This window comes from Mastigoproctus giganteus, chromosome 13 (genome assembly GCF_048544385.1).
Source record: "Mastigoproctus giganteus isolate SK-2022 chromosome 13, ASM4854438v1, whole genome shotgun sequence".
In the NCBI taxonomy this organism is placed as follows: domain Eukaryota; kingdom Metazoa; phylum Arthropoda; class Arachnida; order Uropygi; family Thelyphonidae; genus Mastigoproctus; species Mastigoproctus giganteus.
The window spans coordinates 93,819,080-93,839,948 of NC_143587.1; the positions used below are offsets into that span (position 1 = coordinate 93,819,080).

General features: G+C 36.5%; 1 long non-coding RNA gene across 1 annotated transcript in view; it reads left to right on the plus strand.

Annotated features, from left to right (window-relative positions):
- Positions 1 to 3,526: 3,526 nt before the first annotated feature.
- LOC150076262 (uncharacterized) overlaps positions 3,527 to 20,869 on the plus strand; it is a 229,856-nt gene continuing 212,513 nt past the window's right edge. The window contains exon 1 of the long non-coding RNA XR_016547824.1: positions 3,527 to 3,626. This is a non-coding gene — a long non-coding RNA (uncharacterized LOC150076262). The remainder of the gene's footprint in view (positions 3,627 to 20,869) is intronic.

Consider the following 20,869-nt stretch of genomic DNA (forward strand, 5'->3'; position numbering starts at 1 on the left):
TTTGTGAATTGAATGAGGAAGTGTTTGGGAGGTTTAGATATTTTCGCAGATAAGTTTGTTCTATTAATTTGGCAATTCATGATGCGTTCAGTAGTAAGAAAAGGTGGGGGGAACATGATGTATGAAGTAATGAAATTTTTTGGGTATGGTTTACACATGGCACGAATATACCGAGCTCCTTGACATGATATATGGCCTATACAACCCCCCCCCCTCCGAATACACACTACTCGGACTCCCTCCAGTTACTATCTGGCGGAGTAGAGGCAGCGAGATTATACAATAGCTGATCCAGAAGCCTCCAAGAGAGTTACCAATAGGCTTGATTCATTGGACTATTTAGCGGCCAGCCTGCGAACACCGTTGATGAGCTCTACCCTCGAAATATAAGGAAGATTGGATCTTACCACGATGTCATCATAACCTCAAAAGACATCAGTCATATTGGGTTATGTAAGAGTTGGGAGGGTTACCGTAACTTTGCTCCGAAGACTAAACATGGGCTCCACCACTTCAAGCCTCCACTAAGCAAAGTGGTGGTATTGCACCGGTTGATGAGTGTCGTCTACCACCCGCTTTGCCTGGAATTCAGTTGTTAAACGCATTTAGCAGTTACTTAGCTCGTAACCACGTTCAACTCAAACTGCATTCGAACACACTGCTACGTTTTTTGTTCACGCTGATTTACTTCTCCTGCTTACATCTTATTTTTTATTTTGCTTTGTGGCTTACTTGACTTTAATTTGTGACTTGCTGACTCTTCCTCGTAATATGTCACTAGGCGGATTAATAATTAAGCAGAAAACAAAAACATTAAACATTCTATTCACAGCGAGCAATACAGCAGCACCATCTCCGAACCCAATTACTTGCAAACGGTTTACATGTTAACGGATCAAAGGTCCTTTAATATTGCTGTAACTTATTGTTAAGTAAGTAAATGATTTTATCGTGGTGTGTAGAATGTAAATAATTAATATCAAACTAGAGCTAGTTATAAATTACATATAATTTAAATATTTTCTAAAAATCACTGCAATACTGTCGCCATTTTTGTTGTCTGCAGTTTAATACTGTAAATACTGCCTTCGGGGCTTGTTGAAGGAAGCAGTTTTATATTTATATAAACAATGGATATGAGAACCAATAATGCGTATTGAAAGCGAGACTGGCGGACGTTTAAATTTGGGCATAATTTCCATTCACTAACAACCTTAATGCATGATGAGAGCTCGAAGGAAGGATAATCTTATGATTCATTCTCTCTCTCTCTCTCTCTCTCTCTCTCTCTCTCTCTCTCTCTACTGGTCGTTTTATCTTGCATTCGAATATTTCATTTTTCTATAAAGTGATGGCCCATCGTTCATAACGGCTCAGTGTAATTTTCATTTGTTTTCATCCTTTAGTGCTGCTTCCTTTTTTTTTTTTTTTCCATATAAAAAACAGTTTCATTTTCAACATGTCTTAAAAAATTTAGCATAATTTTGCTTGTCAATCTGGATTATACCTACTAGTAGTGGCAAATGATGCAAGAAAGCAAGCTTATATAGCGCGCGCGCACACACACACACACACACACTTCACCCTCCAAGAATTTGTCTAGTTCTTCCTTGAATTTATTCAAACCATCCATTTCCACAAAAAACAAATGGAGCTTATTCCAGCAATCAACAACTCGCTGGCTGAAGGCAAACTACCGTACATCTGTCCTGCAACCATACTTCCTCAACTTAAATTGATGCCCCCTCATGTGTATTGTCTCAGCTAGTGGAAGAATGCCATTAAAATTCAGCTTACTCAATCCATTGAAAGCCTTAAACACCTCAATCAGATTACCCCGCAGGTGCCTAGTCTCCAGACGCTGCAATTTGCAGAACTGAAGTCTTTCTAGGTAAGAGCACCCTTTGTTCCCTTCACCAGTCTAGTTTCTCTTCTCTGCACTCGTTCCAGGCTTCCAGCAGATAACTCTAGATAACAGTAACCCTAGATGCGGCGTAACCATAGCTTTGTACAAAGGGATAATCGTCCGCTTATCCCTACTAGCAAAGTTGCGGTATATTACTGTATTGATAAACCCCATGAGCGTCCTGACACACGCATGCACTGCTCAGAGAATTTCACATCTGACTGCACAGTTTACTCCCAAAGTATTTTTCATTTTCTATTACCCTAGTGTAGTTCCACACAGTTGATAACTTACTCTGAGATTACTGCTACCCATATGCAGTACTTTGCATTTATGAATGTTAAACTTCAACTTCAAACAGTTATTCTTCAGCTGCCATTTCTCAGCCCATCGACCTAATTTTTCTAATAGCGTACCGTCATTACAGTCGTTAACCACCCTACAAAACTTTGATATTAACCCTCCTTCATCAGTATTGTTAATAAATATTGAAAACAACAATGGGACCAGCACTGAACCCTGGGGAACTCCACTGATAACATTAATCCACGAAGAGCAGTGGTCATTGATAACCACTCTCTGTCTTCTTCCACTTAGCCATCGCTTTATCCATTGTAGCTTGCCCTTAATGCCACATTTTTTTCCAATTTGTACAGCAGTCTTTTATGTACAACAGTATCAAAAGCCTTCCTAAAATCCAAGTATATGATATCAAAATTATATTTTTCCGTCCAGTTCCTTGGTCACAGCATCATAGTAACCTATCAAATTGGTTAGACAAGACCGACCCTTAACAAATCCTTGCTGTGACTGCAGTATAATTGCATTCCTGTCCAAATGGTCGGGCATTACTTCTTTAACCACTGACTCCATTATTTTCCCTGTAACAGATGTTAAGCTGACAGGTCTGTAATTACTCATGTCACCTTTTGATCCCCCTTGATGAATTTGGTATACATTCGCACATCTCCAGTCCATAGGAATCTCCTCTGAATTCAAAGGTGCTCTCATAATTATGGCTAAGGTTTGCTCACCACCTTTGCTGCCTCCCTTAATATGATTGGATAAATCCCATTCATCCCAGGTGCCATTTTATGTTGAGCTTCAACAATTTTTCTTCCACTTTCCTTTCAGTTATCACAAAGTCATTTAGCTCCTCTTTGGAGTTTAATAAACTTCTGACATCCCCTCTCGTAAAGAATTCCTCATGTATGACTGGAGATGCAAAATATCTATTCAATTTTTCAGCAACCTGATCAGCATCATCAACAGTTAACTAATAGTTGACTGCATTTACGGGTTTTTGAAGCCCGGTTGTCATACGACCGTTCATGCTTATATATATATTTGAATAAACTGATTTATCATAAACGTCAATAACATTGTTTTAAGAGATTCCATGTAGCAATAACAGAATCTGATTTTTACCAACTTCAAACATAACATTTTTGGTTGTTAGCTAAGTTTAAAAAACCTTGCGCTTTCTATAATTAGCAAAATCGTAAATCCTACCATTTTCTTGGTACCAATTCAGAATTTTCTTCATGTAGCTTGCAGTAGTTTGCCATTAGGCGAGGTTACCGATTGGTCGCACATTGTAAGATTTTCAGTGATGAGGATCAGATAGCGAACGGTGAGGATCATCCTACCTGCTCCAAGTGTTGAAATATCGTGGAGATGGAAAAACAAAGTGTAATGAAAGATTTCTTTCTTGGGAAAGGTAAGTGTCAGTCACTTTCTGAAACTTTTGAAACTGTATCATTTTGGTTGCTTTGCTCGGTTTTCAATTATAAGCACTTTATACTATGTATAATTTCTATGATCTTAAATCTAGCTTGAAGTTTTTCCGAGCACATTTATACCAGTGATTAAACAGTGGTTTCAGTATAGTTCTGCAATTTGAATTAACGAATTTTTATAGGCGATATTCATTTCGACCTTGTCCTATTTAAACATGGAGATCAAATCTGAATTAATATTTGTCCCACTAAATGCATAACAGCAATGAATTTCAGAAATGACAATATCCACTAAAGCTGGCGACTTTTTTTTTTAAATTCATATCCTATGTTGTTGCAATACTGTACCTCTATTCTTCTCCGCTGACAATATCTATAAGCGACAAGAAACGATAAAGCAAATTAGAAATCTATTCTTTCACACCCTCAGTAAGCAACTCCTGTACGAAGGAGGAATCGGATGGAAAGAAGATTACAGACAGGATGTGTCGCTGTAAAAGCCCTAATCTGCTTTCTATATATTTTTGTTCTTCTTACTGTGATTAGCAGGTGAGCAGCGTTCCTCTGTCGCTTCGACTGTATCACATACAATCTTACAACCAAATATAAAGTCACGATTTGCAAACGTGCTAAGGTTTAAACAGTCCCCTCGGGCAACCCAGACATCCCCTTTTCCTGCTTAAGCGTTGATTCATGTAGAGCTAATGATATGTCGCTCAACAAATACAAATTGCCAGTCCGTCTGCTCGAAAGAACCTCTTCCAGTGTTGGGCTGGATTTTAATAGATGGCTGTTGTATGCTTGTACACAACTTGGGGGGATTTTCTACTTGGATACTTTCCAAGTCTCTCGCTCATAATTATTATCACTAATACCAAAGGCCACCTGCCTCATTGTTTAGAAAAATGGAAAAACGAGCACCTTGAAATCCAAGTTACATTCGCTTACAGAATCTACTGCACCTGTAGTCTACTGAAGTTTTAAATAGTTCCTCGGAAAAGTCCCATTTTGGTACTTCTGTAATCAGAAAGTTAGAACGAAATAAAGATTAGCTGATAAGGAGATGGCGATCATTTTGTGTAAGAGAAAAGCCCATAAAATGTTCCGAGTTCTTTACTCTGAATACGACAGACGTTAAACGAGCGCTGTAAGCAAAGGAAATGACGTCACTGTACAGATCTGAAGACAACGAACTCGAAAGTTTTAACACTGACCGAAAGGTGGTGTAAATGCACGTGAAATTCAGTTTAAGCGGTTTAGTTCCACGAGACTGAATATGGCGCGGCTTGTCAAAGGTTTCTTATAATTACACCGGGGAGGGGGAAATCTTGACATTCAGGTTGAATATTTGAGAATATTGATAATTTAGCGTCCATTGATTTATTTTACTGAGAATCTCCTATAGCAATTTAAGAACACGTATAGCAATTTTAAGAGCAATATTCGAACTGGCAGCGAGTTTAATTTCAGGGATAAGCCGCCCATTAGTCCTGAAGCCAAATTCTGAACCGTGAAATGTCACAATAAATGAATCAGTACCTTTGCAAATTAATTGAAAAACTTATTTATTTTTCAAATACATCACCTTGCGCCGCTTCAGGGACTTAAGCTGAACCTGTTTCAGGTTATTCTTTTCCTCCCTTCAAAGCACTCAACAACCTACTTGGGGACAAATAGGGAGGGGATGGGGTTAACATTCATATATGATGGACACGAGCAGTACGACACAAGTAAACATCAGCTACTGAGATAGCAATTACCCACAAGAAAAGATAATTGTCTCCCGGGATGCATCCAGACAGTGCTCCGCGTGAAGACTACGGAGCTGACAAAACAAGAAGAAAATTTAATGTATAGTGACATGAAAAAAAACAGAAAAATCTATTGTCAGCAGTATCCGGTTTCGCTTTGACACAATATTGCTGCTGGCCTCGAATAGTGACGTCAGTTGCTGACAGTCTGTAGGCAGGAAAACACCCACAGAAACTATTAGATCTACCTTTCAAATAACGTGATTGTACGGCTAAGTAATGTGACCCTTGAAAGCTAACTTGTTGATTTAGATGGACAATACTCTGCCATTGTTTTTAAATGCGTCCTTCCCTCTCTAAACCAAGCCATACCTTCATTTCCTGGGGTAATAACAACCAATAAAAAACAGAACGTTAGAGAAACAATGCGTGTATAATTAGATTGCGTAAGGTCAATTTGAATGACCTTGTTTAGTTAATAGAACCCACTCCAGTAAATCACAAAACTATTAGGTTCTGATGCCAAATGGAAAGTTAGTTTTACAAAACTTTATTTTTACTTCTTTTTAGAACGCGTCTTTAGGAAATAATTCACTCTGCAATTTTATTCCACAAAGAAAATATACATTATTTATAATCAGCAGTACCGGTTATTTTGAAATAATTTTTATTATTTTAAAACATTTAGTAAACAAATTTGTTTCTCTTAATGTTCGAACAAAAGCACCTACATTAACATGTTTTCTTGTAGTGTGAAACATCTATTTCCTACCTTGTAAATAAGCTAAACAGGTGCAATCTTTTCCAAAATATATCTGCTAAATACAGCTTATTTGTGTACAGCAGCTATTAAAAATAAAACAGTAAACTTACATTTTATTATTTACAATTAACTTTTAAAGAATCCAAACTTTATTTAATAAAATCACCTTGTAATGAAAGCAGTAGCAGCGATAACTCAGAAACGAACCTCACAAAGAGTGCACAAATCTACTGTTCTCTTGGTATGATGAAATATGGACATCTGCGAGGCGTATTCTACCTTTGCTTATGTTGCCAAAATGCTGATTTTATTCAGCAACCTCTGAATAAAATCAACGTGTTCTTATTGCTATACTTACTTAGTATAGACTAAGTGATGCATGGATCATTATTTCTTAAGAAAGGTTATTTCTTTAATTAATATAAACTTTTCATTTGCTTAAGTTGAGCAGTTTAATTTTTTTCTATTAGCTAATTACTCTTTGATTAAAAGATAATGCTTTTACATCTACTCCTCGATTATATTTTCTTAATTACCGAAATTGGTACAGAAATTTTGGAATGGACCATAATATTTCAGTTAATTTTTGCCCATTATCATTTAAAAACTCAAAGGCATTAATGAATAATGGATTGCCATGAAGTTGATTTAAAACGATATTAGAAACGTTAGGTCGACTCGTGGATAATGATGTCCTTTATAAAGTGATCGTAAGCTCAAGCCCATCGTTGTCACTGGAGGTAACAAAGCTTCTCTCCAGCAGAATAGAAAACTATAATACTGTACAGGGATGCGGTTTTTAATCACGTTTAAAACCTGCATTAAAATATAACCTTCAAATATATGCGCGTACTTAATGTGAATTTTAGTTTTCTCTTATTTCTTAAGTTGTAATGCTGCAAATCCTTCACAAAACAATAAATAAATAAATATATATATATATAAAACCTTATTTTTTATTTTTTAAACTTAATACCAACTGGATAAATTGGAGAAATTGCGTACAACTGGAGCAATTTAATAAGAATTTAGAATATAAGTATTAGAGGTGAAAACTATACCCATGAGGCCAAGTGCCAAGTATTTTGGTAACCTAAGTTGGACTTCTATTGTTGTACCCTATAAATAAACACATAGATTATAATAAAATAGTAAAATTAAAATGATGATATAGCTAATTATTGATATTTGGATGCATTGAATGGAACGTTAACTAGGACACACTCAATATTTCGTCAATAATTAGCTAAGGCTATCTGTTTCTGTTAGCTATATGCCAGTTTTTCTAGGTTCAAATATACTGAGAATTTACTGCGAATACAAAGGGTACTAGGAAAGTTTTGCAATATGACGCAACAATGAATCACAGGAAGCTGCTTGTTGCTGTATGTTGAGACATGTTCATACGTGCATAGTAGCCGCCTCGCCAAGTCGATGGGCTCAGTTATTCATTAGTAGTGAGAGTGTAAAGTGCTTGCGATGGCATCGTGGTAACGAAATGAGATAAGGACAGTTTTGCGGTATAATTTCGTGCGTGGTTTAACCATAGACCAATGCTTAGAAGAAATGACTCTTGCACTAGATGATGATTGTCCACATCGTACAACGATATTCAGGTGGTATAGAGAATTCCAAAGGGGAAATTTCACTCTGGAGGATTCTAAGAGGCCGGGAAAGCCACGAACGTCAGTTACGGAGGAAAACGTTACTGCTGTGAGGAAAATGCTTGACGAAAACAGGCGAGTGACCTACCAACAGATAGAGGATACTTTGGGCCTAAATGCACCAGCAATTCGTTCGATTCTGCAAGATCATTTGCACGTGAAGAAACTTTGTTCTCTCTGGGTGCCGCATCAACTGACTGAAGAGCAGATGACACGACGTGTGACTTGGTGCCGGGAGATGTTAAAAAAGTTTGATAAGGGACAATCTCGGTATGTGAACAACATCGTGACAGGTGACGAGACTTGGCTGTACTATTACTATCTGCCGACCAAGGCTCAAAACAAAGTTTGGGTCTTTGATGATGACGACACACCCGTAATTGTCAGAAAATCCCGATCTGTAAAGAAGAAAATGATAGCTGTATTTTTCAAATCGAGTGGAATTGTGGAACGTGTCGTTTTGGACACGCAGAAGACAGTCACAGCTAAGTGGTATACTGAACAATGCCTGCCTAAAGTCATTGGATCTATGAAGAACCTGCGGCCAAAGTCAAGAATGGACACCTGGTACCTCCATCACGATAATGCTCCAGCTCACCGCGCCAAAGCCTGCACCGAATATTTGACCACGACAGGACTGAAACTTCTCGAGCACCCTCCCTACAGGTCAGACCTTGCTCCCTGCGACTTTGCACTGTTCCCGCATGTGAAATGAAGCTAAAGGGAGGCGGTTTTCCAGTGATGAGGACCTTCTACGGGCTTGGGACAACGAGTGTGCTTTACTCCCTAGTGAAACTTGGCAGAACTGGTTTAAAGATTGGTTTCGGAGGATGGAGAGGTGTATTGAATGTAGAGGAAATTACTTGGAAAAAATTAAATAAACAAAGCTGTATTGCAAAACTTTCCTAGTACCCTTTGTATACTATCAATTTAGTTTAATTACTTTAATATATATTAAATTTAGCAGAAAACTGGCAGAATAACCGCTAGCCGGACAGATTAGCATTGAAAATTATTAATAAAAAATAATGGAAGTGAATCAAGAATAATAAAAGTGAGTACCAACTATTAATTAGCGCAATTTATTTATGTACTGAAAAGGAAAGGCTTATACCAAAATTAAGGCGAAGAGGAATAAGGATAGTATTAGTATTAGTAACGGCCGCATGGTGCAAGAAAGCCTATGGCTTATGCTGCACCAGCCAAAAAAAAAAAAAAAAAAAAAAAAAAATCCGAACAAAACAATGATAAAACAAAAAATAAATAAATAAAATAAATAACTAAATAATAATAATAATTAATAAATAAAAAAATAAATAAATAAAATAAAAAATAAATAAAAAGGAAATTAAACCTATCATCCTATGCGCTTCCCTTACCCGAAAGTACTATCCAGATGACTTTTGAATTTCCCCAAACTGTCGGCCTCTACCACCCATGAAGGCAGCTTATTCCAGTAATTTATAACTCGCTGACTAAAATAAAGCTTCCTGCACTCCAATCTAAACATTTCCCCCCGTAACTTGAATTTATGTCCCCTAGTTCTAGCATCATTTATAATCTTGAAAATTTTGTCCTCATTCATTTTACTGATGCCTCTCAGAGCCTTAAACACCTCAATCAAATCTCCTCTAAGGTGTCTAGTTTCCAAACTCTGCAACCCACATATTCGAAGTCTTTCTTCATAAGGACGCCCTTTTGCCGATCTCACCAAGCAAGTTACCCTTCTTTGCACCCTTTCAAGAAGCTCGATGTCTTTCTTTAGGTGCGGTCTCCATACTTGAACACAGTATTCCAAGTGTGGTCTAACATAAGCCTTATATAATGGGATTATCACGTCCCTATCTCTACTTGCAAAAGTTCGATAGATCATCGATAGGACACCATGGGCCTTCCGTCTGACCATATCGTAACACCCAAGTCCCTTTCCTCCAGTACTGGGTTTAGTTGAACTCCACCAAGTGAATAAGTTTTTTTGGAATTACTGTTTCCCAGGTGTAATACCTTACACTTTGTTGGATTAAAGCACAGCTGCCATTTTTCTGACCATTCCTGAAGTCTATCTAGGTCTCTCTGAAGAAGCTCAGCTTGACAGTGATCATTAACTACTCTACCAATTTTAACATCATCTGCAAATTTTGACACCACGCCCTCTATCCCTTCATCAATGTTGTTTACGAAAATTAAAAACAACAGTGGTTCTAATACTGATCCTTGGGGAACCCCACTTCTTACATCAACCCAATCTGAGGAATAGCCATTTATCACAACCCTCTGCCTCCTGCCCTGAAGCCATCCTTCTATCCATCTAAGGATTTTCCCAGTGATTCCAACCTGTTCCAGCTTATAAAGCAACCGCTCATGTGGGACTGAGTCGAAAGCTTTGCTGAAATCTAAATAAACAATGTCGAAATTATTCCCTAAATCCAGCTCGTGAGTGACCCTTTCGAAATAGCGAACCAGATTTGTTAAACATGATTTTCCCTTTACAAAACCATGCTGAGTATCCTTGAGAATTTCAATTCGATCCAAATGATCCTGAATTCCACCCTTGATCATTGCCTCCATGATTTTCCCTACTACTGAAGTCAGACTGACAGGTCGATAATTTCCAACTTCACTTTTAGAGCCACCCTTATGTATGGGAGATACATTTGCACTTTTCCAATCCAAGGGAATCACCCCAGAGTCTAGTGATGCTCGCATAATTAGCCTCAATGGTTCAATGCACTCGCTTGCCGCTCTCAAGATTATAGGTTATATTCCATCAACTCCAGGAGCCTTACTGGTCTGTAGGCTCGAAAGTTTTTTCATTAAATAATCTTGCGAAATTTCAATATCATTAATTACATATTTTTTAACTTCGCTCCCACAATTTCCCATTGCCACAAAAGGCGTTTCATTTGTAAATATCGATGCAAAATAACTGTTGAGTTCATCTGCAACGGCAGCTGGTGTATTTAATACTATCCCCTTTCCCTTACGTAAAGGTCCGATCTGGTTTGTCCTGCTCTTCTTGGCATTTATATACGTGAAGAATTCTTTATCCCCCCTCTTTGCTCTGTTTGCTAGTGATTTCTCATAAACTGCCTTTGCCTGTCGAACCTTTTCTGTGGCTCTATTACACATCACCTTGTAGCTGTTATAGGCTTCAGTACTTTTTATTGCTCTGTAACCTTTCCATGCCACCTTTTTCTGCTCAAGTAATGCGGCAACTTCACTATTCATCCAACTCGGAACCCTTCTCGTGGAGTATTTTTTTAATGGTATATACGCATTCAAGGCATCTGTGATTAATGTTTTAAAAGCGTACCACAGTTCAATTGTATTCATTCTCTGCGCGATATCTACCCAGTTAATAGAGGCCATGTAGTACCTTAAGGCATCGTAATTTCCTTTTCTGAAATTAAAACCCATTCCTTTGCCTTTTACTTCTGCTACCTCTCTCTCGTCATCATCCACCGTAGAATTCCGTGATCACTTCCTGCTACTGGTTCCTCTACTGTCAGCCCTGTTATGTCATCTGATTCATGTGTGATGATGAGGTCTAGGATATTGTTTTCTCTAGTACTTTCCCTGACATGTTGATACAAATAACAGTCATCTAGTTGATTTAAAAATTTTGTTCCCCATGTCGAGTTTCCTTTCCATTTACTCCAATCAATTAGAGGCAAATTGAAATCACCCATAATAAGGCATTGACGCTTACTTGCCCATCCATTTGCATGTAGAGGCTTTTGTCATAATCTTCACAATCACCTGGTCTGTAGATTACTCCTACTCGCATTATACCTTTGTTTCCAACTATCTCACACCATACAGTCTCTATACTAGCATATGAAGTGTCTGAATCCGGGAAAGCTATCGTCGACTCAGGCTGCTTCTGATAAGAAGCATTACCCCACCACCCCTTCTATCTAACCTATCCTTCCTAAATACATTATACAAGCCGTACTGAAACTCATCATCCCCAATTTCCGGGTGGCACCACGTCTCTGTAAGCCCTATTATGTCCGCGTTACTTGTTTTAACCAGCAGTTATGAGGTCTATTACTAGTTATAATAATAGACCTCAGTCTCCCTCGAAATGATTTAATAGATTTTGAGGTATGAAAATTTAGAGTTAGCAAGCAGAAAGCAAAAACATACAAACAGCATATTATATAGATACTTGGGATTTACCGGGAGCGTAACTGCCCAACCTTTTAGTAAGGATCGTGGTATTACAGTATGTAGTGATATTTGATGTAAATTATAAGAAATTTTAGAATACCCAATGTTTCATAAATTCAATAATGAATAGAAAAATTACCTGATATGATAGAAGCTTTATGAATAACATAAAAATAATATAAACTAAAATAATGGCATTTTATCTTATTCATAATATTTCTATTTTTATTTTTATTTTATTCATAAAGCTTCTATCATATCAGGTAATTTTTCTGTTCATAATAATAATAATAAATATAAATAATGACTTGATTAATATTATCAATGCTCTGCTGTGTATTGTAATTTTAACGTCTATACTCCAGATCTAACCAATGAAGATAAAAAACTGTTCATTTAAAAATACGATTAAGGAAAGCTCGTATATACAGTATCAGGTTACGAGTAGTTTAAATATGAATTTTCCCCTCCTCTCTTCTGTATACTTGAGACAAGCTACTTTCTCATTTCGGTAATCGTGACTTGCAGTTTGATGTTTCCTTAGACTGTTTATCATTTTAATAGTTTCGTTGGATAGTGTCCAAAGAAAATTACAAAATAAAACATTATTTGAACGATATCCAAATAATGTATAAACACCATAATTTGGAAATTGTTCAATGACACAATACGTAGATTAATAATTACGTAGACACCTGATATTCGATTTGGTTTTCTGCTTTTTCTGTAAATTTAATAAAGTTGAAAGATTTGCTTACATGGAAATAACTAATAATTTTTCTTGCATTATTGGCATGATGATGATGTTTAAACTTTTACAATTTATTTTATATTAAAAAAAAACTTTAATCGCTATTACGGACGCTCGGAATTAACGGAATAGACAGCAAGATGCGTAGAAATAAATTTAATGTGTTGAGAAGTTGTGACTTTTGTGTTACTTCAGAATATGGTACCTCATACGTGAGTCTTTACCAGATTATATATCAGTCGGATTTTATGGCTATTGTTATTGCGACGTGTTCATTTGTTAAACATTAAAATATCCTCTTATTTGAAAAACAGAAGTGATTTTTTCCCCCAATTTCGTTCATTTATATTTTTGACTGTTGAAGACATTGAGAGGTAACAATTAATTATATTATTTTTAGGATGTGGATAACTGGTTTCGGATAGCATCTTTCGTATTCTAGGATGCTCTGTATTGCTTTTTTATTTATTTTTTTACTCCCATATTTTAAAATCCTCTAAATTCCCTAAACATCATTTACAATTCTTGCTTTCCTGTTTTTGAATTATTTGTTGTCGATTAGAATGTTGAAAATTCGGTTTCAAGAAAACGCGTTGACTGAAACCTTGGAATATTCACTGCTGCTAGTGGTGGCCAAGGTATTTTTAGCAAGAAATACCAATATCAGTTCATGCTCAAAGAGTAAACTATTTGATCAAGAACTGATATTTCTGCATCTAGATCGCTCACAAAAGGCGGAAAATATAGTTAAAAATTATAAATTTGACCAGCATTCGACCCTTGACAGTCCGTACTTGGCATTCGCACACGTCACCCTACACCTTGGACCGATTCTGCCTGCTGCAATCAAACTAAGGTGCGCTAGTAACAATGTTCATTTAAAAATTCATTAAAAAGTTCATTTAAAGCGAATTTTTAGAGTTAAACCGCCCGAAAACTTTTATTTTGCCCTTATATGTAAGATGGATACAATTCCAGTTTGTGATTCTCTGTATCACAAAGCAGTATTAAGTGTACATGGTTTGGTTGGATGTACAGGACATCACTGGAGAAGTCCTGTATATCCAACATTTTTAATTTTACTACAAACTTGTTTCCATAATTGCTGGTTTATTCAGTATCGAAATGAATTTATAAATAAAATATATCAGAATTCTACATATATTGTTTGTTGTTTGTTATTTGGTTTTTAGGAGCATTAGCATCTACATATATTGGAATATGTACTATTGCTGCGTTTTCTTGGCACAATTGTATAGTGGTGGGAGAGACTGCGTAGAATATTAAATAATTTTGCGCCACAATTTCCCTTCAGAAGATACTAATGATTGTTCCGAGAAGTATCCCATTGTTTTCTCAAGAGTTGAGACAAAACAGAAAATAAATAACAATGACTTTCAGCCGGCAGTATACCCTGTTCCCTTTCCCCATTTATACGTGTACGTAAAAAATCTGCACATTAGCAAAAAGATTAATGGTGGGGCGTTCTTTTCACTTCTTTTACATGATGGATAATGGAGTGTATTGCAATCTTATTTCATCCTATCCAGGTTTTGGCTAGGATGAAATAAGATTGCAATAAACCGTCCCCACGATTTATTTTAGAAAATTTATATTATTCACTAGCATAAATGAAACGAAATACTTCATTTTTAATTTACATTGATTTTACAAGCAAAAGGAGAGTATTATAGTGATCGTGTAGGTAGTAGTTTCATGAATAATTCATCCAGTACTCCCTCCCCTCCACTCAAAAAAAAAAAAAAAAAAAAAAATTGCTCTTTCAAGTGCCTGGCCTGCGCCTAGTAAATCAATAACTAACTTTTGTGAGAATGTGTGTTTAGAGAAAATTCTATTACGGAAATTAATCATTCTGAAATAAATAAAATTAAATGTTTTAATTTCCTTCTTTTTGCCTCTAATACAAAAATAATGTTCTGTTATTGAAAACCTTAATTACTTAAAAAACGCTGCCTATAAATTTGCACAAGCAAATTTAATAAACAAAGTCAGCTGGAGTTCGTTTATGAACTTCAACTGGTTCTGTTTAATGAAGTTCATTTATCCAAAATTTAATTTATCCAAAGTTTAAAATTTTTGCATGGGAAATTGCACGTAATTTGCTATTTAGCTAATTACAGATGATTATATAGAACAGAAAAGTGTAAGCAGTAAAGTATGTGTATATTCTTACTTATTTTCAGTAAATATTTATTAATGTGGCTACCCCCGCCTCTCTTTTTTGGTGGCGCCTGCTGACTTTTTAAAAATACTCATAAAGTGCCCGGTCAGCCAAAAAATGTTAGGCAGCAGCCGCAGCACTGCTCAAGAACTCCTTCGCGTGTACTGTAAGTTTAATTCGACCAGACTGTAAATGCATAAATTATGGGAGAGGAAACCATCTTGCATATTAGTATTAGAATTGCAATGACTAAATGACGCAAGGAACCGGACCTTTTCTGCATCTGTCAAAAAAAAAAAAAAAAAAAAGGAAAAAATATCTATCATTAATGCCTTTCCGTCACCAAAAAAATGGCTGTCCGTTTCCGCTTTTGAATTTTATCACACTATCCACCTCGACCACTGTTGTAGGCAATTCACTCCAGTGATCTGCAGCATGCTGTCCACAAGTAAAAAGTAAATTTCACAAGATCCAACCTTCTGTTACTCACCCCCATTTTGCAATGTTTCGCTCTTTATTTTCATACTGTCTATCTAAAATCATTCTTATTACTTTGCTTAGACGTTTCTCCCGTATTTCATGAATCCATCGAGCTCTGATTAAATGATAATATGTGTGAATGTATTAAATGGTGAGGAGAAGATCTTCGATTTACGAAATGACTGTGATCGAATCGGTTTTATAATTTACCTCTGAAAAGAGCGTCCAATTTTTTGGCTTTTAAAGAACTCTTTCTCCACCTACCTATCCCCCCATCCTTTCCCACATTTGCACAGACAGTCTGGACTCCAAGCCACTTGGAAATATTCGAAAATATTCTATAGCTGATTTTAAACTTCCAGTAGGTAGATTATTCGACCCTGACTATTGTCGCTAATGGTGCCAATCCAAGGCCAAAGGCAGCGTACAGTTAACATCTTTCTATCTTTGTTACGCAGAAGCTCTTTCGTCGGTTGTGTCGCGTGCTCATTCACTCCCTATTCCTTCGCCTCTTCCTGAAGGTTTGAGCACACCATCATCCCTCCCTTCCCCTAGGTATATTGTCTAGACCGATAGATAGCGACTTGAGACTGTTGGAGCTGCCTGTAGTCAGGCGTTGGAAATATAATTGATTAATGATGCAGGTCCGAGTGGTGTCTAATTAAATCTTTCAAGATAACAACTCGTAAAGTGAAGGTAAAGGCTCACACCTGGAGGCAGTGTTTGGCACGTTAGGACTGACACTACGATAACAGTACCACAAATATTTCTTCCACTGCAGATAACAACAACCATCACACTGCTGGTTAAGGTAACTTTATTGCCTTCTCATTAACTGTTTCATTCTTAAAAGTAGATGATTATATTTACGCAACCTGTTTCAATCAGCGCGAATTAAATTCAGTGCTGATAACGCCTCTTCATTTTCTCTCGTCTAATATGATTGTTAATTTTTTCAGAAACATTTACTTGACGTCATACAACTAATGGTGCTAATTCGTGAGCTCTTATCGTACCTGTGATTCGCGCAATAAACTTTAATAACTGTAGTTGCATGCATGATGGATATTTATTACTAATCTATTAGCGGCTATCAAAAAGGATCATATTAATGCCTATCTCTGAACATAATCGTATACATTGTAGTCTTTAGGTAAATAGGTTTAAAATGAGCAAAGGCGTTGGTTTGGTTTTTTTTTTTTTTAGGAGCATTAGCAACTAAGGCCATATTGCTCCGTGAATATGCGGTGGTCATTCCTGACCTTTCCGCATCCTCCGTACTTGGTGGTGACGGGTTCGAACCCCGGTCTAATCAAGAAGTGTGTGCTACGCACTGCTGCTCCTTCCCACCTGGCTACGGAGGCGCCGCAAATGCTTTGGATTCTCTCTGATTCATTTTCTGTATTTTTAATGTTTAATCGTGTTTCTTTCTTTACTAGACACACATAAAACCTTGGCTCCACCTAAAAGTGGTCAAGATGTTATTCTGATCATATTTTTGTACCTTTCGGGCACTTATGTGAATTTTGAATGAAGTAAGCCAATCCTGGTTTGACGTTTTGCTTGTAGAAACTTCTGTATATTTTATAATGTACTGCAAAAAAGCGATATACGAAATGCAACTAATTACTTTACTCCATGTTTAAAGCATAACTTTGTTGAATGCCTTGACTTTTTGAACTTCGTTTTCATACTGACTCGGATTATTGTACTAACTACAGTATAAACAACCAGCATCCACTAAATAATTCAAAGAGTGAAACCAAGTGCATATTCCTATATTAATCTCTGCTCAAATTCAGCAATCAGTTGTAATCTATCAAGAAGCAGTATCCTTAATATGAACACAAAATAGTGTTCATATTAAGGATATAGTCATTTCAGAAACTGTTTTGGGAGGTGGAGGATCTCTTAGTAATCTTGACTGTCAATCAAGATTACTATAAGTCAAGTTGCTATCAATTAAGTTCTGCATTTGGTTTATTACCTAGTAGAATTTGAATAGTGTGCATCTGGCAGAGGATATATAAAAATTTGTCTTACGATTTCATCTATTAATCGCATTTAATATTACTGTAAATAATAAAGTTTAAAATTTATATTTCTGTTTATTCAGTTTAAACCCTTTTACAACACTGATATAATGTAAAACATTATATCAGTGTTGTATATAAAAGTTAGGTTTCTAACGAACCTAACTTTTATATAAAGCGCCAGGTTGTCTTGGTTATATTACGGTTTATAAAATTCGTTTAGTGTTGAAGGTTGAGTTTATTCGTTTCTCGTGTAGGAAGGTAAGCTGACCTCACTGAAATAAAAAGTTAGTTTGCAAATAACCGAAATTATCACGTAAGTTTAGCGTGGTTGCTTTGAAGAATGTATGTGATAATTATTCCAAAAAAAAAAAAAAACCAGAAAATTTTCTTTTTATTATTATTATTATTTCGTTGCCTCTGCAAAGGAATATATCATTACGCTTAAAAAAGAAACAAAGTTTGATTGATAATAGCCATCAGTCAGGATTACGTTTATTTATTTATTTATTTCATTTTAGAAGGGGTAACAAGGAGCCTTAGACAGCTAAGCTAGCAGGGTGGTAAGGTCTAAACGATTTGTACAAATTATAGATACATATAATCCCGACGCCGACCGGGCTAGCCGAGTGGGTAAAGTACCTGCCCAAAGGTCGCTGGTTCGATTCCCGCCTCGGGCTTGGATCAAAGTACTGCAAAAATCTTGGGAGGTGCAATATGGCCACAGAAGCCGATGCGCCAACAACTACAAAATCAAAAAAAAAAATAAATAAATAAATAAATAATCCCGACACATTTACTCAATTACGAGATTGCACATTTCACAACAAAAACAAATTCTCAGTAGAAACATTATAAATAGTAATGGGTTAATAGTGCAACATGCAAAACTGACACAATAACACATTAAACAATGCACGAAACATAAGCATAGCTGCCAATCTTTGACTATCAGAGAGAAATGAGTTTCATAATTTAACCAGGAAAATACAGGAGAAAAAGAGGAGATATTTTTACAATCCAGACGTAACTTCGAATTAAATTTCACCGACATCATACGCATTTTACATTAAGATGCAATCATAGGATTGTTTACCACTACATTATGCTTTCACGCTTTAGTGTACCTAGGATTTTTCTGTCTGTAGGGCGCCTCGGTAGCCAGGTGGGCAGGAGCACACGCTTCTTGATTAGACAGGGGTTCGAACCCTTGACCACCAAATACGGAGGATGCGGAAAGGTCAGGGAATGACCACTGCATATCCCCGGAGCAATATGGCCTTAGTTGCTAATGCTCCTAAAAAAAAAAAACCAAACAACAATTTGTAGATTTGGATTCTCTGTTAGACATCACCATCTGATTATGATTGCGTCAAGGAAATACTATTGCAAACTTTGCCCATTTCAGAAATGTTGAGTCAACGTTCCATTTATAACAATGGCTCTGCCGTCTAGATCTGGCCGTCCAAATCTTTGCCAAAGTTTCATCAGAAAGAGAGGATCTGAACTCCCCCCCCCCCTCACCTGGCTGCGTGTTTTCTCATACTCAGCATTACTATCAGGAATCGTTAAAATGGCAAAGATGACTTGAGATAATTTGTTATATTTCAAGTTTCCTTCTGCATTTGTCAGTTCTCTAATCACTGTACGTCAGTTCTTTCATCTTTCATAATAGCTTCTGGCAAGTTCTCGCACTTAAATTGGCAGAACCGTTAAAACATCTTTTGCTTTATGTATTTCTTTACTTTCATTGATACTGAGAAGTGCTGGAAACTTGTCCCCAAAATTTTCAAATTTGGAAATGACACTCTGCCGACTGATGAAACTTGTGCAACCCCAGCATTCATAACAACATTTCCAGTCATCAGAAATGAAAAAAGATAATAATAATATAAAATAATTAAATACAAAAGTTTAATGTGTGAGCGTGCCACCTTTATGTGTTACGCTGTGACAGTATATTAAGCTATGAGTATTTTAAGGTGACTAACCTAGTAAATCCAGAAACCTGAAACCTAGGTGTATGAGTACGGTTATATTTATTTTAAGGCAATAATTGTTTTTGTTTTAAGTTTTATACTTATGTTTTTTTTTTTAAATTTTGCTGTCTCCATATTGTGGTGATGAGTTTGCATCGTAATGGTGTCGTAGTGATGAGTTTGCATCGTAATGCAAACTCATCACTACGACAATTGTAATTATAATGGGTGTATACTGTACTTTACTATAAATTTCTTGATGAAATATTTTGCCTAAAACCCTTATCCACTCTTTATGCTATAAGTGTTTCGGTCCACTATCTGTTGTTTAATTAACTATTAATGGAGCTCAGATGAGATGAATGCGTAAACTTTGCGATTCCGATTTGTATAAGCATTATAAGAGAATGTATAAGCATTATAATAAGTAACAGAGCTGCTGACAGAGTAATACGGGCGATAGAGGGTTGATTACGAGAAAACACTAGCAAAAAGAGCTAAGAACGAGTATAGGGAATTTTCATATGCAAATGTATGATTACAAAAAAAAAAAAAAAAAATCGAGTAAAATCAAATAGACCCCTTAATAATTGGTTGCGATGGAAGCTCCATAAAAAGCCAGCTAGCAGAAATGGCAGATGAGCTGAACAGATACTTCTCAACGATATTTACAGTTAAAAGCAGTCGAGTCTCTGGTGAATGTTAAAGAGTAAGATTGCTGTAAAATAAAGTGATATAATGATCTCAGTACAATATATTTTTTCAAAAAATGGCAAGTTTGAATCTGGGGAACAGAAATTTTGCATTGTAGAAGGCATATGATGTTTTGAATGGTGGCGTAAAAAGCCACAGTGGTCATTGATGCAGTGAACGTGTGTTTTTTTTAAAGGGCGGTACCTAGAACTTCTGTTCAACTCCGCCTCATATTACTGTGAATAAAAGAATCAACAGTAAAAAAGGCCAGAAATGTGTTGGTGTAGGTTTTTGTGTATTATGTGTGTGTTCTGTTGTTCTGTTCTGGCCGCTTGGCTACCCAGAAGTATCAATCACCTGGAGAGATTACTCTGGGTACTCATCCACACCACGGGAAGGTGGGCCAGTCCCAGTAAAGCATGTACTGTCTCAAAAGAGACTCTGACCCACCTGTTGTTGCCAGCAGGTGGGCCAGGATCCTCTGGGGGCCCATTCCAGAGGGACAGACAAAATATAGAAGAGAGAAAAAAAAATCATCCGTGGTGCAGATTATGAAAAAAAAAAAAACTACACTGGAGTGGCTGACTCCAAACAACGCGAAGGAAAGAAGAAGAAAATGTACACGAGAGAGAAAATATTGGCATAGGTACACTAGAGAGAGAAATTGGAGAAAAAATAAATAAATAAAATAACACAACCACACTTAAGGGGGAAAAAAGATAAAATAAAGGAAGAAAAGAGAGAGAGAGCGAGAG